Source organism: Heterodontus francisci, chromosome 25 (genome assembly GCF_036365525.1).
Source record: "Heterodontus francisci isolate sHetFra1 chromosome 25, sHetFra1.hap1, whole genome shotgun sequence".
Lineage (NCBI taxonomy): Eukaryota > Metazoa > Chordata > Chondrichthyes > Heterodontiformes > Heterodontidae > Heterodontus > Heterodontus francisci.
Window position 1 is genome coordinate 56,189,706 of NC_090395.1, and position 20,561 is coordinate 56,210,266.

General features: G+C 40.8%; 1 protein-coding gene across 1 annotated transcript in view; it reads left to right on the top strand.

Annotated features, from left to right (window-relative positions):
- Positions 1 to 1,307: 1,307 nt before the first annotated feature.
- LOC137383879 (plexin-A2-like) overlaps positions 1,308 to 20,561 on the top strand; it is a 502,066-nt gene continuing 482,812 nt past the window's right edge. The window contains exon 1 of the mRNA XM_068057231.1: positions 1,308 to 1,510. The gene's annotated coding sequence lies outside the window, so the exon portion shown is untranslated. The remainder of the gene's footprint in view (positions 1,511 to 20,561) is intronic.

Genomic DNA, 20,561 nt, shown 5'->3' on the forward strand with positions numbered 1-20,561 from the left:
AATGATGGGCCATGTTACGGAGGTTGAAATAGGTGTCCGTTGAGTATACCTTCTTTGCACTGTACAAAGTTAGAAGAGGAAATGTGCAAAATAATGAAAAGTTGATAATGGACTTGTATTAACCCCTATGTAAAGCCTGGCTACCCGACATGAACCCGACTGCATGTGTTGGGGTCGAGTCGGGACTGTATTCTGTGTCCAGCATTCAGGCTCGGGTCGGGTCGGGTCAGGCGGGTCTGTACTGTTTTGTTTCCTTTCTTATTGTTTTTGCTTTAATCTACGATTTTTTTTCTGTTTCAATAATATGTTTGTTATTTTCAAGTCGGGTTGAGCATGAAAAAAAAATTAAAAGACTCAGGCCCGGGTCAGGTTCAGGCTGGTTGTTGTCGTGTCAGGCCTGGTTTTAGTTTTATACCAGAGCCAGGCTTTATCCCTATGTATCTTTTTTATAATGTATGTTCTGGTGTTTGTCGATGGCTCGGTTTCATTTTTTAAATCTTGTATCGGCAAGTTTTATGGTATGTCTCAATGGTACATACCGAAATAAAGAATGAACTTTTATTTGTATTGTACCTTTTCAGCTCTCACACAATGCTTGATAACCAATTAACTTTTTTTGAAGTGTACTCATTGTTGTAGGCAAACGTTATGCCAAAGTTGTGCAGCTAGGTCTCATGAGCAGCAAATGAGCTGAATGACCTGTTATTCTGTTTTTGCTAATATTGTTTTAGGTGGAGGGTTGGCCATCTTGTGAAACTTAGTAGATCTCTGAATCTCTTTCAATTGATTCTCAGGATGTGGGTGGCACTGGAAGGCCCTACCTAATGTGCACCCTTGGCTAGGTGTGTCCTGCTTTTGAATTGCTGCAATGGAATCTTTCACATCAACATGTGCAGGCAAATAGGGCCACGGTGCGTCTGAAAGATGATGAACTTTGCTCCTCTGATGAGTGTCGAATTTCACACTTAATGCCACCGGGGTTTTCCAGGTAATAACAGAGTCGACCCTGGGAAATAATAGTCAATGGTTTATCAATATCATTCAGGTACAAAAAAGAATTCCTTTCAGGAAACTTAAACCTTGAAAGAGTTAATGGATTGACAAGTTCTCCTTCTGTGGTGACAGACGGGGGGTACTGGTGGAGGCGGATGGAGGGTATGCTAATGAGCACGCACTATGCTAATAGACGTAATAGGCTAATGAGGCGCGATGTGATGGGCGTATGCTAATGAGGGCGTGGTATGCTAATGTACGTGGTATGCTAATGAGCTAGAGGCAGAGCTGTGTCTGCGATGAGACCGGGAGAAAGCGGAGCAGAGAGAGAGAGAGCGAGCAGGACGGAGCTCCTGTGAAGAACAACATTTAGAAGAAGAAGCTGAGCGGAGTCTGTTCGGGACTGGTGCGAGGAAGCTGGGGGCACACTCACTGAGGAGTGCAGCAAAGCAGAAGCGGAGCATTGGGATTGCCAACAGAAAAAGAGAAAATTTAAAAAAAACACAAAACACAAGCAGTGAGTGAAATGTTTTCAATTATTAATGTGGAGAGAATGGAGTAGAAATGGGGGGTTTTAAAGCAAGTGTTGTCTCTCACTGTGAGTGGGACAGTTCTGTTTCGGAGTGTAGTGATGGGGAAAGGGGGGTAGGGAGTGGAATACCTGGAGAGACGGAGAAACACACACACACATTTGGGGAGATGCTGCGGGACGAAGTTGCTGCACTGACTCAGTTACTGGCAGATAGGTGAGGGGGAGAGGTACTGGAGGTAGAGTTGAGATGCAGAGAGTGAGACAGATGGTTCTGGGAGACGGGAACATGGGGAACAGGGACCCGCAGCTTCCCAAAATGACAAACTGTTAACTCGCTCGCTCTGCAAACTCGAGTCTGGCATCCGGAGCGCTGTAAAATGGGACTGCATGAGAGCGTTTTGGCAGGTTAGGAATTGTGTTCTTGCTCGGTTTGCTCTATCCGGAATATACTACACTACTAGCAGAGGATAGAGAGCCAAGCACTGACAAAGACAAGTGACTGATGGGGAAGATTATAGAAAAACAGATGGGAGGCTCCAACTATAATGAAATTGTAGTAAATCTGTCAATTTGATTCCTAATAGTTTTTCAACAAGGGCGAATTAAGCATTTTAAAAATGTAGCAGTACCATGCGCTGACCACTTTTTATTCATCGTTTTTTACCTAGCGGGTTCTTTCAATTTGACATTTTTGTCTTCAGTTGAGTATGAAATCTCCATTGTTTCAGAAAAGTGTAATTCTCGTGCGAATCTGAACACCCTATCTGAGACAATTGGAGAATGGACTTATAGGGATCCGCAGGGGAAGGTAAAGGTGTTTTGAGTCGAATTCGGTTAAACACATGAGGGGTGCAGAGAAATTGACAGTAATAAGGAAAAACGGTAGTGAGAAAAACCATTCTGTCAGTAACAAGGTTTGAATAAAGAGGTGATTTTTAAAAAATGTGGATTGACAATAGAGGAAAATCTATATGAATAAAATATTATGGGGAGTCTGGTTATATTGAAGTTCTTATACAATACATTTACTTATCCTTTGACAATGTGTAGCGGATAGAGTGTTGTACAGTTCTCTGCACATTGGGGATGTTGGATCAATGCATAGCAGTAACAGATGTCTGTTTCTGTTACTTTCGTCCACTGATGGATATAGCCAAAAGGGATCTGTTTAATTACATTGTATATGCTACAGCTATGGAGTAAATTCAGAAGGAAAACACAGAATATGCAGGGATAGGAGAATGCCCCAAAGCAGTATTTCTTCTTACAAATGACCTGAATTACTATCTATCCAAAAGCAATTTTAGAACCTATTCCTGGGGATATCTTTCCAGACTTTTTATTTTGGCTTGTACTGTTTTTTTTTAACTGACATACACCCTTGGGCATCTCTTTGGGGGTCAGGTTGCTGTGCCAAGAGAGGAATTGTTCGCAGCTGGGGAAGTGGAGGACAATTGTACTGCTCAAATGTGCCTCCTGGTGGCTCAGGAATCATTAGTGACCGTGTTCACAGAGGTGCTTAAATGCAGGACCTTGAATGCAGAGGGGATGACGGGGTGCAGGAAGGAAAGAAAGCAAGAAAAATAATGTATTTTTAGAAAGAAAAACAAAGGCTGTGAACAGTATTTTGCATTGTAACAGGTCTACAGGTAAATGTGTAATATGACTACTATAGACTGCTAGTAATGTTTCGTAGTTGGTGCATATATAAGTATTGGAACAAATTCAGAGGTATAATCAAATGTTATAAGGCTTACTTTTAGCATCTAGGAATCTTGTGCATGAAGGAGTGAGAAAACGGAGTTTGAAAAGCAGGATGGAGATACTAGATGTTAAAACATAACTGAATTGAAGGGGCGGGTGGGGGGAGAGAAGAGGGAAGGTACTGACTTTTGAAGGATTACCTAAAAGAATGTCTGTCAACTTTGCTGCAGTCTAGATCCTTCATTTGTTCTGGTTTCTTGTATCAGGAAAGAGGGAAAAATCCATGATATCCTTATTTGTGTTTGCAAGGATGCCTTCCACACATGGACTTTATATTTAAAGGTGATGGAAGATCTGTAGTCCAGTTTGTGTATTCCTCCTGTAAATGTTATCAGTTGGGAGGAGTTTTGTTTCTATGAAATATCCCTGATTTTTGCAACTCCCCAAACTGTTTCAAGGTGATCTATGCACTGCAGCACTGAGCTTGATCTAATGCTCCAGAAGATGAGCTGTTGCCAGGAAAGTAGGTAAATTTGAATGTTCAAATGGATGAGAATTACATTTGTTATTGTATAATGCCATCCATCATTACAGTAGGTTTTATTGCATTTTGATTTGTATTTAACCATCCCTACGATGAATACTGCTGTGAAATTTGTGATGAACAAATAACTGTTCAAATTGTTGAATTGGCTCATTTAATTTTTCAAATCAGTAAAATGTTGACAAACTAAATGTTTATAGATATATACTATTTCTATTTGTAGCAATATTAATATAAAAAACAGTAAAGAGAGCGAACCTCTCTCGCCCGAAAACAGCAGCAGGTGGAGACTGCAGCCCCAATCCACTTATCGCCCCTTGTCTTCTGCAGGAGTTTCATGCTACAGTATAATTCCATTGGTGCCACTCTCTCCTCTTTGGAATGTTATCCAGGTGGACATTCTTCATTGTCAGCAGGCAGTGAGTGCCAGCGATTTGTTTGACTATGGGGCAGTGGTAGCCAATCCTGGTTGTGTCTGTACTCAAAAGTCCAGATGTATAAACTTTCCAGCAGGGATCATAGAACAGTGACCAGCAATGGAAGCTCTGGCTAATTTACTTTCCCCATTCCTCACCTAAGGTGTTGAGGCCAACTGTAGTCACCTTTCTGTTACTGCAGGAACTTGCATTGACATAGCACCTTTAACGTAATAATATGTCCCAAGCGCTTAATGGGAGCATTATAGAAAAAGAAATGGCACTGAGCCAAACAAGGGGATAGTAGGCTAGAAGGGAAGGCGGAGAGATCGTGGGAGGGAATTGTTGCCTGATAAGAGATCACAGACCAGGGTCCAACCACGGGGGTCATGATGTATATTAGTACACAAGAACTTAACCGATTGAGCCATTGGGGGAGCTGTCAGACCAAATCTTTGTCCACACCAGAGCAAATACAAGATATGGAGACACTTCAGGGCAATCATTGTTTAAATAATGTTGTGAATGAGGAAACTTTCTCTGCTCTTATTTAATGAAACTCATGTTAAGATTCTATTACTTTACTATCAGTTACGCTAGAAAAGATTGAATATTTTATAAGCTAAAAGAAAATTCAGTATTCAACATTGTAACTTATACCACACCATCATTCGAGAATGAATACTGTTTAAACAGAGCATGCACATCGTGAGCTGTGAGATCTGAGTTTGGATCGAGCCTTGATTCAGGACATGGATTGTAGGATCTATATTTTGTTGACATTTGTGCTTGAGCTTCCATGATGGTGATTTTGCAATCATGTGTGGGTCACTGGGTAAAGCACTGACTGCAAGGTGGAAAGGAAAAAGTGGCATAGGTTTCACTTGGATTGAACTTTGTACAGGCCTCATTGGAGGATGTCGAGATTCCTTGATTGTCTGCCAGCTTCTCAAATGAAAGCCATTTATTCTTGCAGCCCAAGAGTATACAATGGGGCAAAACTGGGGATAAATTAACCAAAGTACAATAATAATTGAGGGAAACACTTCTACTTTATTTGAACATCAAGTACACAAACTGATTAATTTAGGAAGAATAAAGTATGTTCTGAATTACAGTACTGGAGGTTTTTAAAATCAGCCTTTGCATTTGTTAAATTAGAAAGCCCTGTGGAAGTTGCAGGTGACAATGGCCTCTCTTATAACCACCTTCTCCGTTCTCCTGCTGCTCAAGAATGAGGAAATCTTGCCAGCATAAGCATTTTCAATCGCTTGGTGCTATTGGAGACCTGTGATGATTTTTCTAAAAAGGAGAGGAGGAAACTGTATTCCACTTCACTGCTTTTGAAGTTGGGATTAAATTATTTTGGCTGAGAGTTTACAAATCTCAATACGTAGAAAAATCTGGTTTTGAAAAAGGATTCCTGAGAAAGCAACTGTTCTGGAATGCCTTCTTAAATATTCTTACCCAAGCTTAAAAACTAGGGATAATCTGCCTATGGGAAAGATGGATTTCTCGGTGATGAAATTGCCTCCATACTTCAAATAATTTTTAAAAACTTTTCAGTGAAAATGTTCAATGACCTTGGTATAATTTGTTTATTAAGTATGAGCACGTTATATCTGTATGTGTTTAGGTGAGACCCAAAACCAGTGCTTTTTATCTTTCCTATTGGGTTGTATGTTGAGAAGATTCAGCTTTGCCTTAGTGTTAGCAGTCTCGCCTCTGTGTTAGTTATGAGCTGCAGCCTCACTTCAGAACTTGAATGCATAAGCTGGGTTGACACTTCAGTGGAGTATTGAGGGAGTATGGCATTGTCAGAGGTACCATCTTTTGGATGAGATGTTAAACTGAGATCTGTTTGCTCACGTGTATATAAAATATCCCATGGCACTGTTTGAAGTAGAGCAAGGAAGTTCATCTGGTGTCTAGGCCAATACTTATCCTTTAACCAATGCCAAAAATAGGTTAACTGCTCATTTATTTTATTGCTGTTTGTATGACCTTGCTGTATACAACTTAACTCTTGTGTTTGCCTACAGAACAATAGTGAGTACAGTTCAAAAACAAATTGACCCTAAAGTGCTTTGGGACATCCTGAGGATGTGAAAGGTGCTATGTAAATGTAAGTTTGTTCTTGTGGATAAAAAAATCATGAGTTTAAGAATATATTTCCCCCTTTCTGATGCTTCCCATTCCTTTAAAGGCCTCTACCCTCTACTCAGAGGATAGATACATTTCCTGTGCCAGTTCCTGCAGAGCTTTTGCATGCTTTGGGTGAATAGACAACAGGAATTTCAGAGATTGTTATTATCGATTTAATGGACAAAGTTACATTGAAGTTATTTGATACAAAAAGTTATGTGAATGGGACGTTAATAACTTAAGTATCACTTCCTCAAGGCAGCTTATACCTGTGCAGTTCAAATCCATAATGAATAATGGTGTATGCTAATTATACTTTTAGCACACCAGGCCATTTTAACTTGTCAGGAGAGCAAACTTAGTTCAAGTATATTCTACCCCAATGGGCTTTGTATGTGCCATGGTAATTTTAGAATCTTTAAATAAGTTAGTTAAACTATTTTTTTTAAAGGGAGATGAACTTGGTTATTAAAGGAGATTAGTGTGCCCTCTCTGACCAACAATATCGAGGTGGTGTCACCATGCTGGGGGTTATTCAGAAGGGCTGAATTCCTGAAATAACCTGCTTCCAAACACTGTTACACCAGTGTATCTCTGATGGCATGACCGCCTATTGCAATAAAGCTTTTAATCATAATTTGTATTAAGTTAGTTAAACTATTTTTTTTAAAGGGAGATGAACTTGGTTATTAAAGGAGATTAATACAGAACAGTTTGCACTGACAAACAGTTTTAATATGATTATGCTAATTTCATCGATCAGTTAGAGAGCTGGTTTTATATGTACTTGTTAAAATGCCTTCTCATGGGCAGTTACACTGCATCTTTTTGCCACTACATGGCAATGACAATGGGGATTTGTTGTTGGGCGTGAGGCCACCTCACTGTAATCTCACCCCACCTTGACTTCGCACCAAGTTAAAATTATACTAGACGTTGCACAAAGCCTCATTTTTAAACTGTAAGCTGTAATAACAGGCCATTTAGAAAGTCAAAATGCAGTCCATCAGAGTCAGCATGGTTTTATGAAGGGTAAATTATGTTTGACTAATTTGCTTGAGTTCTTCGAAGCTGTAACGAGCAAAGTGGATAATGGGGATCCTGTAGATGTAGTATATCTGGACTTCCAGAAGGCATTTGATAAGGTGCCGCACAAAAGCTTAATACACAAGATAAGATCACATGGGGTTAGGGGCAATTTATTAGCTTGGATTGGCTAACCAACAGAAAACAGAGAGTCGGGATAAATGGGTCTTTTTCTGGTTGGCAAGATGTACTAGTGGGGTGCCACAGGGTTCAGTCCTCGGGCCCCAACTATTTAGAATCTATATTAATGACTTGGGTGCAGGGATAGAAGGTACTATAGCCAAATTTGCAGATGACGCTAAAATAGGTGGGATAGTAAGTTGCAATAAAGAAATAAGAAATTTACAAATGGATATGGAGAGGTTAGGTGAATAGGCCAAAATTTGGCAGATGGAGTTTAACGTGGATGAGTGTGAGGTTATCTATTTTGGTCGGAAGAATAGAAAGGCAGATTATTATCTAAATGGAGAGAAACTTCGGTGCAGAGGGATCTGGGTGTCCTCGTGCATGAATTGCAGAAAACCAGTATGCAGGTACAGCAGGTAATAAGGAAGGCAAATGGAATTTTGGCATTTATTGCTAAAGGAGTAGAGTATAAAAGTAGGAAAGTGTTGCTGCAACTGTACAAGGCATTGGTGAAACCACACCTGGAGTATTGCGTACAGTTTTGGACTCCTTACTTGAGGAGGGATGTAGTTGCATTGGAGGCAGTTCAGAGGAATTTCACGAGATTGATTCCAGAGATGAAGGTTTGTCTTAGAAAGAGAGATTGAGCAGTTAAGGCCTTTACTTTCTTGAGTTTAGAAGAATGAGAGGAGATCTAATTGAGGTATATAAGATGATTAAGGGGATTGACAAAGTAAACGTAGAGAGGATGTTTCCTCTTGTGGGGAAATCTATAACGAGAGGTCATAGTTTTAGGATAAGGGATAGCAGATTTAAAACAGAGATGAGGAGAAATTACTTCTCTCAAAGGGTCGTGAGTCTGTGGAATTCACTACCCCAGAGTGTGGTGGATGCCTGGACATTGAGTAAATTTAAGGAGGAGGTAGACAGGTTTTTAATTAGTAATGGGTTGAAGGGTTATGGAGAACAGGCAGGAAAGTGGAGTTGAGGCCGAGATGACATCAGCCATGATTGTATTGAATGACGGAGCAGGCTCAAGGGGCTGAATTGCCTACTCCTGCTAGTTCTTATGTTATGACAGTGCTTCTATATTTTTTGTTCAGTTTTTTTTGAGCACTCACTTTATTTAGGAAAACTGAAAAGGCATCCATGGATTTTTTTTTTCACTGGGGTCACTGAAAGGACACCAAGAGGTCTTGTTTGAAAACAAAATTTACTGTAACTCGCCTGTCTTCAGACAAATACCCAGCAAGGGCTTTTTGACTTGGGGGGAGCTGTTTACAGAGAAGTGACAGTTCATGATTTATAGGGGTCAAGAGGCTTGACTGTGGAGATATTGTTTTTGATTTTGCTTTGGACAGTGTGTTGGGGTTTGAACTGTTTTGAAGGCAGTTGGAGAAAACCAGCCAAGAGAGCAGTCACCATCAGCACCCTGTTCCATTTCTTTGAGAACTTCCTGAGAATCACGTTTAAGAAATAGAGAAACTGATGCTGCATTTCTTCTGAAAAGGCTGTTAGAAACCTGTGTTGTTGCATTTTTCCTGGAAAGCCTGCCAAGTTGATCTTCAGCATCACCTGAAAAGAACTGTTCTAGAGAGATCCCAGTGACAGCCGTCTACGCGTGTTTGGGACGACAAACCAAAAAGAGGCAACTAACAACTTTCTATTTTCTTCAAGAATTAGCAAGTATTTGACAAAAGTTTTTTTTTTGTCTTATTTTTTGTAACAGAGCTCTAAAGAGAAAATCTCTTTTTTTTTTCAATTAACCTGTGGTGCGGGGGTGGCTAACGTAAAAGGGAACTTACATATTTCACTGTGTGTTAATGCTTTGCTTCATTGCTGATTAAGTCTTGTTTTATAATAAACTGATAATTTTGTTGTTTGTTAAAGAAACCTGGTTGGTATATTTTATTCTGGGATAAAGGGTAGAGTCTATGATTGACCGTATCGCTAACTGAGTAAACATTAAAAAATATGTTGTGGCCTGTGGAGAAGTGGAACTAGAAAAGGCAGTGCACTCCTCCCACCTTGGTCATAACAAAGATTAAAGCCTAAAGGGAATCCAAGAAGCCACTGTTTTTTATCTTGTAATGTGAGAAAAAAAACAGGGTTGTTGAGTCTTTTCTAATATTAGAAATATCATACCCTAGTTAGCAGTGCACTAATCTCCCCTGATGGAGAATGCAAATTGTTAGTATAATTATGTGCTGCTTGTCCAGACTGGTCTAAAAGTGGATACTGGTACCTGCTATACAAGTGGAGCATTGGACATCGCTCTGGTGGTCAATCAACTTTAATCTAAAATGAAGGACTACACCTGGAAAAAAAATACCATAAAGGTTTGGCAATTATCACTATCTCTGAAGAAAGGTTTGGTGGTTTTACGTGGCTAAACTAATTGCTTAATTCTGTAAAAATAAGAAAAGTCTGTATTGGTTTGTTCCAAAAGCTTAACACTGAAAGAAATGTCAGATTCGAGCAAAACTGCAGATTAGCAGAGGTTTTCTGGAGAAGTTGTTCTTGTTTAATGGCATTTCCCCAAAGCTGCTTTTACTCTTTTTAATTAACAAAACCTTTGTAACTGTGCCTGAGAGGCAGTCTGTAACAGTGTAGAACCCTTCAGTGGAACTTAACCATCTGGGCACTGAGTTCTTTTTTCAACTTTCTGCATGAAAAGATGCTCTGAATTGCTTAGGGCCTGAAAAGACCTGCCACTACTGTACAATAACCCTGCCGTTTCAATGTGCCTGTAGGCCACTAACAGCTGCAATATCTTGTGCACAGAGATAGAATCAGGTGAAGTGTTAAACTGAATCTCTGGCTTTTCTGCTTTCGGGAATCACTGATGTCAAAAATGTGAAACTTGCCATTGTATTTATTCTATACCTTGTCCTAATATAAATCAAATTTAACCTAAAAATAAATACATAGAACAACTTAAAGATTACATGATCATAATCTGATTATTACAGCAGGGAAATGAAATGATCAGTGATACTTATAGACACAAACCAAGCCGCCTCAATGAAAGATGCTTGTACAAATCAATTGCTAGCACAGAAACCTTATAAATCAACATTTGCACTAAATTTGTTAAAAATTGCCTTTTGGGAATGTTAAGCGGTCCCTGTTGTAAATGCAAGACCTGTTTATTGTTTGGCTTTTTACTTATTTTTGGCTTTGCTTAATTTTTGGTGATTGCCAGTTCACCTAGGCTGTTAAGGCCAATTGTATAGTAACCAACTGTTGTGTTGACAGAAAAAAACAGGTCAACATCAGTGTCCAAGGAAAGGACCAATGATCATCCTGGTCTTTGTGGCTCACCGGATAAATTAGCTGAGCCATTGGGAAGCTAAAGCCTTAGGATATTGGAAATTCTGACCAAATATATTTGCAGGTGGACTCAAAGACAATTGCTTACAGAACAATTATAACCCTTTTCCAAATGAAACAGTACTTTGTAGTACACAGACATGATCGATCTTTCTTTCTTTGGCCTCCTTATCTCGAGAGACAATGGGTAAGCGCCTGGAGGTGGTCAGTGGTGTGTGGAGCAGCGCCTGGAGTGGCTATAAAGGCCAATTCTAGCGTGACAGGCTCTTCCACAGGTGCTGCAGAAAAAATTGTTTGTCGGGGCTGTTAAACAGTTGGCTGGCTCTCCCCTTGCGCTTCTGTCTTTTTTCCTGCCAACTACTAAGTCTCTTCGACTCGCCACACTTTAGCCCCGCCTTTATGGCTGCCCGCCAGCTCTGGCGAACGCTGGCAACTGACTCCCACGACTTGTGATCAATGTCACAGGACTTCATGTCGCGTTTGCAGACGTCTTTAAAGTGGAGACATGGACGGCCGGTGGGTCTGATACCAGTAGTGAGCTCGCTGTACAATGTGTCTTTGGGGATCCTGCCATCTTCCATGCGGCTCACATGGCCAAGTCATCTCAAGCGCCGCTGACTCAGTAGTGTGTATAAGCTGGGGGTGTTGGCCGCCTCGAGGACTTCTGTGTTGGAGATACGGTCCTGCCACCTGATGCCAAGTATTCTCCGGAGGCAGCGAAGACGGAATGAATTGAGACGTCGCTCTTGGCTGACATACGTTGTCCAGGCCTCGCTGCCATAGAGTAAGGTACTGAGGACACAGGCTTGATACACTCGGACTTTTGTGTTCCGTGTCAGTGCGCCATTTTCCCACATTCTCTTGGCCAGTCTGGACATAGCAGTGGAAGCCTTTCCCATGCGCTTGTTGATTTCTGCATCGAGAGACAGGTTACTGGTGATAGTTGAGCCTAGGTAGGTGAACTCTTGAACCACTTCCAGAGCGTGGTCGCCAATATTGATGGATGGAGCATTTCTGACGTCCTGTCCCATGATGTTCGTTTTCTTGAGGCTGATGGTTAAGCCAAATTCGTTGCAGGCAGCCGCAAACCTGTTGATGAGACTCTGCAGACACTCTTCAGTGTGAGATGTTAAAGCAGCATCGTCAGCAAAGAGGAGTTCCCTGATGAGGACTTTCCGTACTTTGGACTTCGCTCTTAGACGGGCAAGGTTGAACAACCTGCCCCCTGATCTTGTCGGGAGGAAAATTCCTTCTTCTAAAGATTTGAACGCATGTGAGAGCAGCAGGGAGAAGAAAATCCCAATAAGTGTGAGACATGATCAGTGATGTCCTAATTGCATTAATGATAAAGGTTTGTAAAAACTGTGCAAAGTAAAGGCAAACATTCATGTGGCGCAAATCGATATGCATTGTTGCAATTACTGATAGTTTTCTATAGCTTTACTGTTCAGTTCCCACTAATGAAATCATTACCCTTCACTGCTGCTATCTTACTTGGTTCTGTATGAACAGAATTTTACATGGACTGCACGGCAGAATGCTAATGAATTCCACATGTGAAATGGATGGAACTCAGTAAATCTTGATAGCAAAAAATGGCAAACTCATTGAAGATACAATGTTTGAAGTCTTTAATTATGTATGTTATGTCATCAAAATTTATGTTTTCTTTGGATAGCTTCATTAGTTAAACAGAATACAAGAAATCTAGCTAAGACTGGTTCATTTGAAAGGAGGAAAGCAAGGATATTTTGTCAACATGCGTTGCATTCTTGTACAACGGGTTATAATAAATTATTAATTAACAATTGTATTATTAAAATGTTGCTGCTGGGCCTGGGCTTCACTTTAGCATTTTTAATGAACAGAAATTAAGTTCAAGTATAACTTCAGTGGTTAGATCTTGGTGTTGTATGATCTCCATTATCATTATTCCAATTATCTTCCTTTTTGATTATCCACTAGTGTTTTCATGGGACAAAGTCTTGAATGAAAGATTGCCTCACTGCAAATACCAGCCACCTCCTGTCCAAACTGAATCAAATTTTCAAACCGCAAAAGTTTCATCCCCACGCCCTAAGGCATTCTGCACTATTTGTGTAAGACCAGAATTTGTAGACTTGAATATTATCTGTCAATTTCTGTTATCAATCAGGGTAAACTCCTCCATCCATAAATAATGGAGGTTCCACTGCTGTGTTCTTTTGAAGAAACACAGTCGGCTGTTACATTGCTGCATGACCGGTGCTTTGCAAAAGTATTGAAAACATTTCAGTCTGCTCCTTGTATCTTCTCAAAAATAAATGAAATGGTTTTCAAGAATTTAAAAATATTAAAAATGTAAAATGCATCCATAGGTCTTATTTTGTTTGCCATTTTCTTCCCTCCTATTCTGAAGGCATAGACTCTTTGATGGGGATGGCTTCCTGGGTGCCCTTTGGGACCTCCCCAAGTGTCCATTATTCATGTTTGAGCTCAGACAGTGATTGAGCATGACAGGTTACTGGGAGGTAGAAGTGGAGGGAGGAACGTCACAACTGAAAACCATTCTTCTCCTTGTGTATCACTAGCAATCAAGTGAAAATCTTAGACCAATTTTCCCATCTCCTACCCATTTGGTGGATTCCTGCTGCTGTCCCCGGTGAGATCAGCAAACTCAATGCGGTCTGACAGATTGAACCTTCAAGTTTCCTTCCCTGTATAGGTCAGTTAATCATTGGACAGACTTGCTGAGACATTGGAGCCGGGTCCTTTTGTAGTTTTATTTTTTAAAAGATTTCTAAAGTCAAGACCTTCATTTTAAGAAGTTCACAATTTGGAGTCTGGCTCGTATCCTGTTACTGCAGCTTTGCCTTGAGTATTTTCCTTAGACCCCTTTACACTTTTAGCACTCCAGGAGATCGTTGAATGAACTATTTTGAAGATTTTTCTTGTCATCACATCTTTAGGGTAATTGTAATAAATAATATCCGTAATATGAAGTGGTAACTTTGGATTAAATGGTTTGAATTGGCTCACTGCTCCAGTTCCTAAAAATTAAAAAAAAAAATAGCTGTACTCCCAGATTAATTTGGGTCAGAAAATGTCACCTGTGCATCATCTGTTTTCTTGCAGTCTTCTCTCTGGAATGAACTTGGAGCCATTAAATAAATAACTGGTTTTGGTAAGATAAATTTTTTTTTAAAGGCTATTATGTAATGCTAGGTACCATTTCAGAGACCAAAAGTTGCCCATTGCTGACAATGACTTTACATGACTCTTGCATAGTATATGTAAGTTTTATTTTGTATTGGTGGCCGTAGAGTATTCTACTATGTTCTTGCTCCACAGTGCAAATTAAACTGTGTTACGACTGAGGCGGGAGGAGTGCACTGTAGATTCTAGTCCCACTTCTCCATAGGTCACAACATAGGAATATAGAAGAGGAGTAGGCCATTCAGCCCATTGAGCCTGCTCTGCCATTCAATACGATCATGGCTGATCATCCACTTCAATGCCTTTTTCCCACACTATCCTCATATCCCCTTATAGGAACGTATATTTAAGTTTTCCCACTTAGTGATACAGTCAATCATAAACTCTTTTTTTTTTTCAGAAATAAACATACCAACCAGGTTTCTTTAATAAACAAATTATTAGTTTATTATAAACCAAGTATTGACCAATAATGAAGTAAAACTTACACACACATTGAAATATTGAAGCCCCTTATTTATTCTAGCCCTTACACACACACATACAAACACACTGGTTAACTGGGTAAAAAATAAAAGGGAGTTTTATTTTGAACTGTTACAAAGAAGTAGAAGGAATAAAAAAAACTTTGGCCAAAAAGAAGGTATGGAACGATGTCCTTTGTTTTGGTTTGGCCTCCCAAAGGTGTGTCTGGCTGTCAATGGGATCTTCCTAGAACAGTCCTCTCCAGGTGGTGGTGGTGATCAGTTTGGGTAGGCTTTCCAAGAGATGCAGCTACAGAAGGTCCAAATAAGTCTTACAGCAGGAAGGCAACAACAAGCTTTCAGCACCCACACATTTGATGCAAGGTTCCTTCAAAGATTCAAGGTTCCTTCAAATACAGGAGGAAATAGGAATCTGACACATTGGAAATACAGAGTTTATTTTCAAGAGGAAGATGAGCTATCTTCTCCTGGCAGGTGAGAAGCAACCAACTTTGTTAACAGTTCAAATTGAAACCAAATTTTTTTCCCAGAAAGCAAGCCTCCTGACAACCATAAATCTTGGCTTGTCACTTCTTTGTAAACATCTCCAAGTCAAAAACAACTCCTGCTGGGGTATTTGAAAACCGGTGTCTTCCAGTAACTATTTACAGTTCAAGCTCAGTCCCAAACCTTCTGGTGACTATTTTTAAGAAAAGCACTCAAAGGTTCAGCATCTATGGAATCCTTTTCAGTTGTAAAAAAACAAATTTTCAAAATGTAACAAAAAAAATGAAAACACTCGTAACGACCGTTAGTAAGATGTAGGTTTATAATTACAATTTCTTCAATGGGACTAGACTTACTGATCACTTGTTGACGGGTGGAAAATCTAGCCTGTAGGAGCAAGGTTTCTTCAACATTTATTTATGTAACTAAATCATCAATAGATTTTCCTACGTGGGCATTTACTGTTTTGCAAAATCAGCGAATAGAGGAAATCTTCTTCCATGGTAAACTTGTATCTTAATTCTGGGACATTGTTGATCAGAGGACAAGCAGGTCTGTGCAGGAAAATCATTCAAAAAGGAATCCTAAGTAGTTTTTCTCCATCATTAACCAGTTAGAATCTAGTGTCACAACTGCCTTTCGGCTAGGGATTGATGCATGGCATGAGGAGACCAGAGAGTGCGGCAAATAAAATTCATTTAAAAATTAGTCTTGGGTGGAAAAATAAACTTTATTAATGGGAATGATAACATACAAATGATTATTCAATACCATATGGTTTATTTGATTGCATGAGAAGCAGTAACAGAATTGGTAAAGATATTTTCCAAAAGCCTAATGTGGTTTCCAAGCAAAGCGGTTTATCATAAGCCTTCTGTAAAATCAATGTGAGGGGTGAATCATTGTATGAAGGAATAGGTGGGGGTTATCAGGCATTATTGTTAGAGGCACTAGAGGAAGACCATCTGCCCAGGAGGAGCAAAGGGTACACTCTGCCAATTAGTAGGGTTGGCGTGAGTTTTCTATTTGATACCCCAGACTGTGTGTGTATTCATTGAATGGAAATGTTTTCCAAAAGGTGTCCTTATTGTGGGCAGGTGGTCTTAACATATGTAGCTCTCAAGCAGTTGCCCCCAGGGCATCTGGAAAGTCTGCTGTTTGTTACAGCTCATGTTTAGTGTGCTATTCTTGCTGGGCTTGACCACAGGAGAGCAAAATAATGACCTGGTGCTACCAAGAAGAGCATCAGTCATTTGAATTGTGTCATTTAATCACGGCACCTGGCTAAAGCTCCCCACCCCACCCAGCCATCTTTAAATGAGCCAACCGTAGATCAAAAGTCAATACTGCAATAACCTTTGTGTACAGGCAGAGCTAGATTTTAATTTAAGGAGCAAGGCAGACAGAAAAGGGAGTGGTATCCAGGTTTTAGCACTGTCGTAGTGAGCTGATGCCTCTTGAGTGCATATGTGATCATTGAAAGAAATTTTCAGATGGAATGTGGGACACATTGTTCTGAAGGGAAAGGGAGGGTTGTGTTGTTTTTTCTGAATGAAATATGGGTGTAAGTATGTAATGCGTGTCAATTCATATTGATAATTAAGAGGCATCAGTTTCCTAGAATTTGTCATGTTTGCAAACAAGGAGCATTTTGTGAATGCTTTCTTTGGCCTTTTTCTAATCTTAATTTAAATTAGGCTCCTTTTGAATTATTTAATTCAATGTTTGAAAGCATTAAATTCCACCTTTTCCGTATTACAAACTTTGCATAATTTAAATCATTGGATGATAAAATTAGCATGTAAAGATTTTGAAATGTGAGATTAGACTTTATTGAGAAATATATGGGAAAAGCAATATTCTGTTAATGTGCAAGTGAGTAAGATTTTATGTCTTTCATCTGGGGTAAAGTTCTATCTGGCTCAGTGCTATTAGTCAAATGGTTGCCTAATATATTACAGTGACAGATTGCAATATGTTTTCATTGAATAAATGCACGCTGGCAACATATTAAATGAGTTTGCTGATGCATTTGTTGATGCATCTTCAAATCAAAATATCTGGCGTCTACTGTAAAAAAAAAAAATCTTTGTCCGGCATTTACTGGGTGGTGTTGTGTTGTATTCAATGCTCATAGTTCAGTAGAGTGTCTGGACAGGAAATGTTGTATTTTGTGCAGCCTAGGATAACTTTGCCATAATGGACAAAAAGCAACTTTAGGGAAAACTTTTTTTCAGGTCTGACAAAACATATCAAAGAAAGGTGGACGTCATTGTTCACTTTATTAAGAGTATTGTGTGTACGCCAAAAGGCAATGCACGTACAGTTAATTGAACTGCTTTCTATGGTTAACATGCTAGATATCATTATATCAGAAGAACTGGGAGGTGCTTGGATTTAGTTGGATCCATGAGACATATGGGTCTGTTTTCTTTGGGAGAGCAGCTGACTGTTTTTAAAAAAAACAGCCTGTGCAGAGTGAATGTATCCGGCCTATTAGAACATAAACAATGGCACAGAGTATGACATTATAGAAAAGAAGAATCCTTTATCTGGAAAAACCACTGTACAAGTAGTTTATTTACCTGCTTGAGGGGATGTGATCACAATGAAGTACTCGACTTCTGTTAAACAAATAACTTGTTTGCATTGAAATTTTATCAACTTATCTCCGGAATATTTACCTGCAAGGCAGCAACTAAATGGATATTTCAAAAGTCAGCCTGTTAATGTTGGCTCAGAAAAGGAAAAAGACTATAATGTTTTCACAGTCACCCGGTGTTTCCCTTTGACCTTTTACTCAGCAATAGAAGACTCTGTTCTGTTTCTAAATAACAACTTTGAATATCAGTTTCTTCCTCCTTCTCTGTTTTGCATCTCTGGGACACTTTTGGGAGAATTTTCCCAGCAGGTGGGGGGTGCAGGGAAAATTTTAAAATTGCATCGGGCTGGCTTGCCAATGTTTTCCTGTTTTCGGCTGCTTTTCCCAGCAACAGGTGGTGTGCCCGGACAGCAACCCACCTGGTGGCAGTGGGAAGCCAATTAAGGCACCAATTAACCAGCATTTTCCTAGGGCAGTGACCGTTTGCTGGAGACGCAGGGAACCCCTGCTTGGTCTGTAGCTCATCTCCTCACAGGAGGCAAGAACACAGCGGGAGATTGGTGCGCCATGGAATGAATATGCAAAGTTATCTTTAAATGAACGTTTAGGTTTCATTCAGCATGTGCACAGTCAAGTGCTGTCAAGTCGAAGTGTTTCCCCTGCAGACAGATCCACCTGATAGTTCTGAGCATTAGGAATTGTCTGCTAGTTCCAGCATTAGTAGCGCGCCACCATCTTGTGGTCCCCTGTCTATTCCCGTTCTCCTAAGTATGCACACCATTCGTAGTGGAGCTGCCGGCTGCCCTTCCCTTTGGCTGCTCTGGCCTTCCTGCATCCAGTGCCCGCCTGCCATCCCTAGTTGGATGGCTAACATGGTGGCGGCCTATTAGTTGGCTGTCTCCAATAAGATTGTGCCAGAGGGTGCATCACCGTCACGAGCAGGGTAGGGATCTGGAAATGGTCCCGAAGCGCACACAAATCTTTGTGGAGAAAATTCTGGCCTTTGTCTCTCTGTCTTGACAGCTGGTCAGACAGGTGAGCAACCCTCGGGTTCTGCGATTCATTCTCTCACCCTGGCCGTTCCTCCTGTACGGCCCTCATCTCTGCTCCCTTAAGACAATGGGTGTTGACTTGAAAGGATATGGTGGACAACTGGTTTAGCCATCCACCGCCAGATCTGTCCAAACCATTTAAAACACTACATAAGGTCCTGCTGTCGGAGGCTAAAACTGCTCACTATTTCAGGATCATGTTGGAATGCAAAAATAACTACTGCAAACCATCATCTTAAACCATTCTCCCTGTCTCTTCCACTCTCGCCTCCAACAATAAATGTGAGGAGCTCGTGGACCTCTTTGTCAGTAAGATCGAGACCATCCGATCAGCTGCCTCTGCCGCATCCCTCCCTTCCATTAGCCCACCTGGCCAAACTTCTCTCCCATCTCCCCTCATGCCCTCTCTGAGCTCATACTGTCCATGAGAATCTCCTCTGTTCCCTCGATCCTATTCCCATTAAACTGCTGACCACCCAGCTTCCCCTCGTGGTCCCCATGTTAGCAGATATTGTTAACGGTTCTCTCTCTCTTCAGGTGTTACCCCTCTCTCTTTTTAAATCTGTTGTCATCACCCCTCTCAAAAAACAAACTTATGACTTCATTGTCCTTGCAAACTATCGTCCCATCACCCTTTCCTCTCCAAAGTCCTTGAACTGTTATCACCTCCCAAATCTGTTCCCATCTTTCCTGGAACTCCAGGTTTGAATTCCTCTAATCCAGTGTCTATCCCTGCCACAGTACTGAAACAGCTCTTATCAATGTCACAAGTGACATCCTATGTGACTGTGACGAAGGTAAACTTTCCCTCCTCGTCCTTCTCAACCTCTGTGCAGCCTTTGACGTGGTTGACCACATTGTCGTCCTCCAACACCTCTCCACTGTCATGCAGCTGGGTGGACTGCTCTCACCTGATTCCATTCTTAAATATCTAATCGTAACAAGAGTATCACTTGCAATGGCTTCTCTTACTGCTCTCACACCTGGTGTCCCCCTAGGATCTATACTTGGGCCTCCTCCTAATTCTCATCCACATGCTGTCCCTCAGCGAAATCATTCAAAAGTACAGTGTTAGTTTTCACATGCATGCTGAAGACATCCAACTGTATCTCACCACCACTTCTTTCGACTTTTCCACTGTTGCTAAATTATCAGATTGCTTGTCTGACATCCGGTACTGGACGAGAGGACATTTCCTCCAGTTAAATATTGGGAGGACTGAAGCCATTGTTTTCAGTCCCCTCATCAATCTCCATTCCCTAGCTACTGACTCCATCCCTCTCTCTAGTCAGAGATTAAGCCAGTCTGTTCGCAACCTTGGTGTCACATTTGACCCTGAGATGAGCTTCTGATCTCTTTTTCGGCCATCACTAAGTCCGCCTATTTCCACTCTGTAACATCACCTGACTTCACCCCTGTCTCAGCTCATTTGTTGCTGAAACCCTCATTCATGCCTTTGTTACCTCTAGACGCAAAGTCTAGAGGTAAGGCGCTCTGGGCTGGCCTCCCACATTCTCCCCTCCATAAGCTTGATGTCATCCAAAACTCTGCTGCCTGTGTCTTAACTCTCACCAAGTCCTGTTACCCAGTGCTTGCTGACCTACATTGGCTCCCAGTCAAGCTAAGTCTTGATTTTAAAATTCTCATCCTTGTTTTCAAACCCTTCGCCCCCTCCCTATCTCTGTAATCTCCTCCAGCTCCTCAACCCTCCGAGATATCTGCGCTCCTCTAATTCTGGCCTTTTGTGCATCACCGATTTTAATTGCACCACCATTGGTGACCGCGCTTTCAGTTGCCTGCGCCCGAAGCTCTGGAATACCCTCCCTACTCCTCTCCTCCTCGCTTTCCTCCTTTTAAGACAC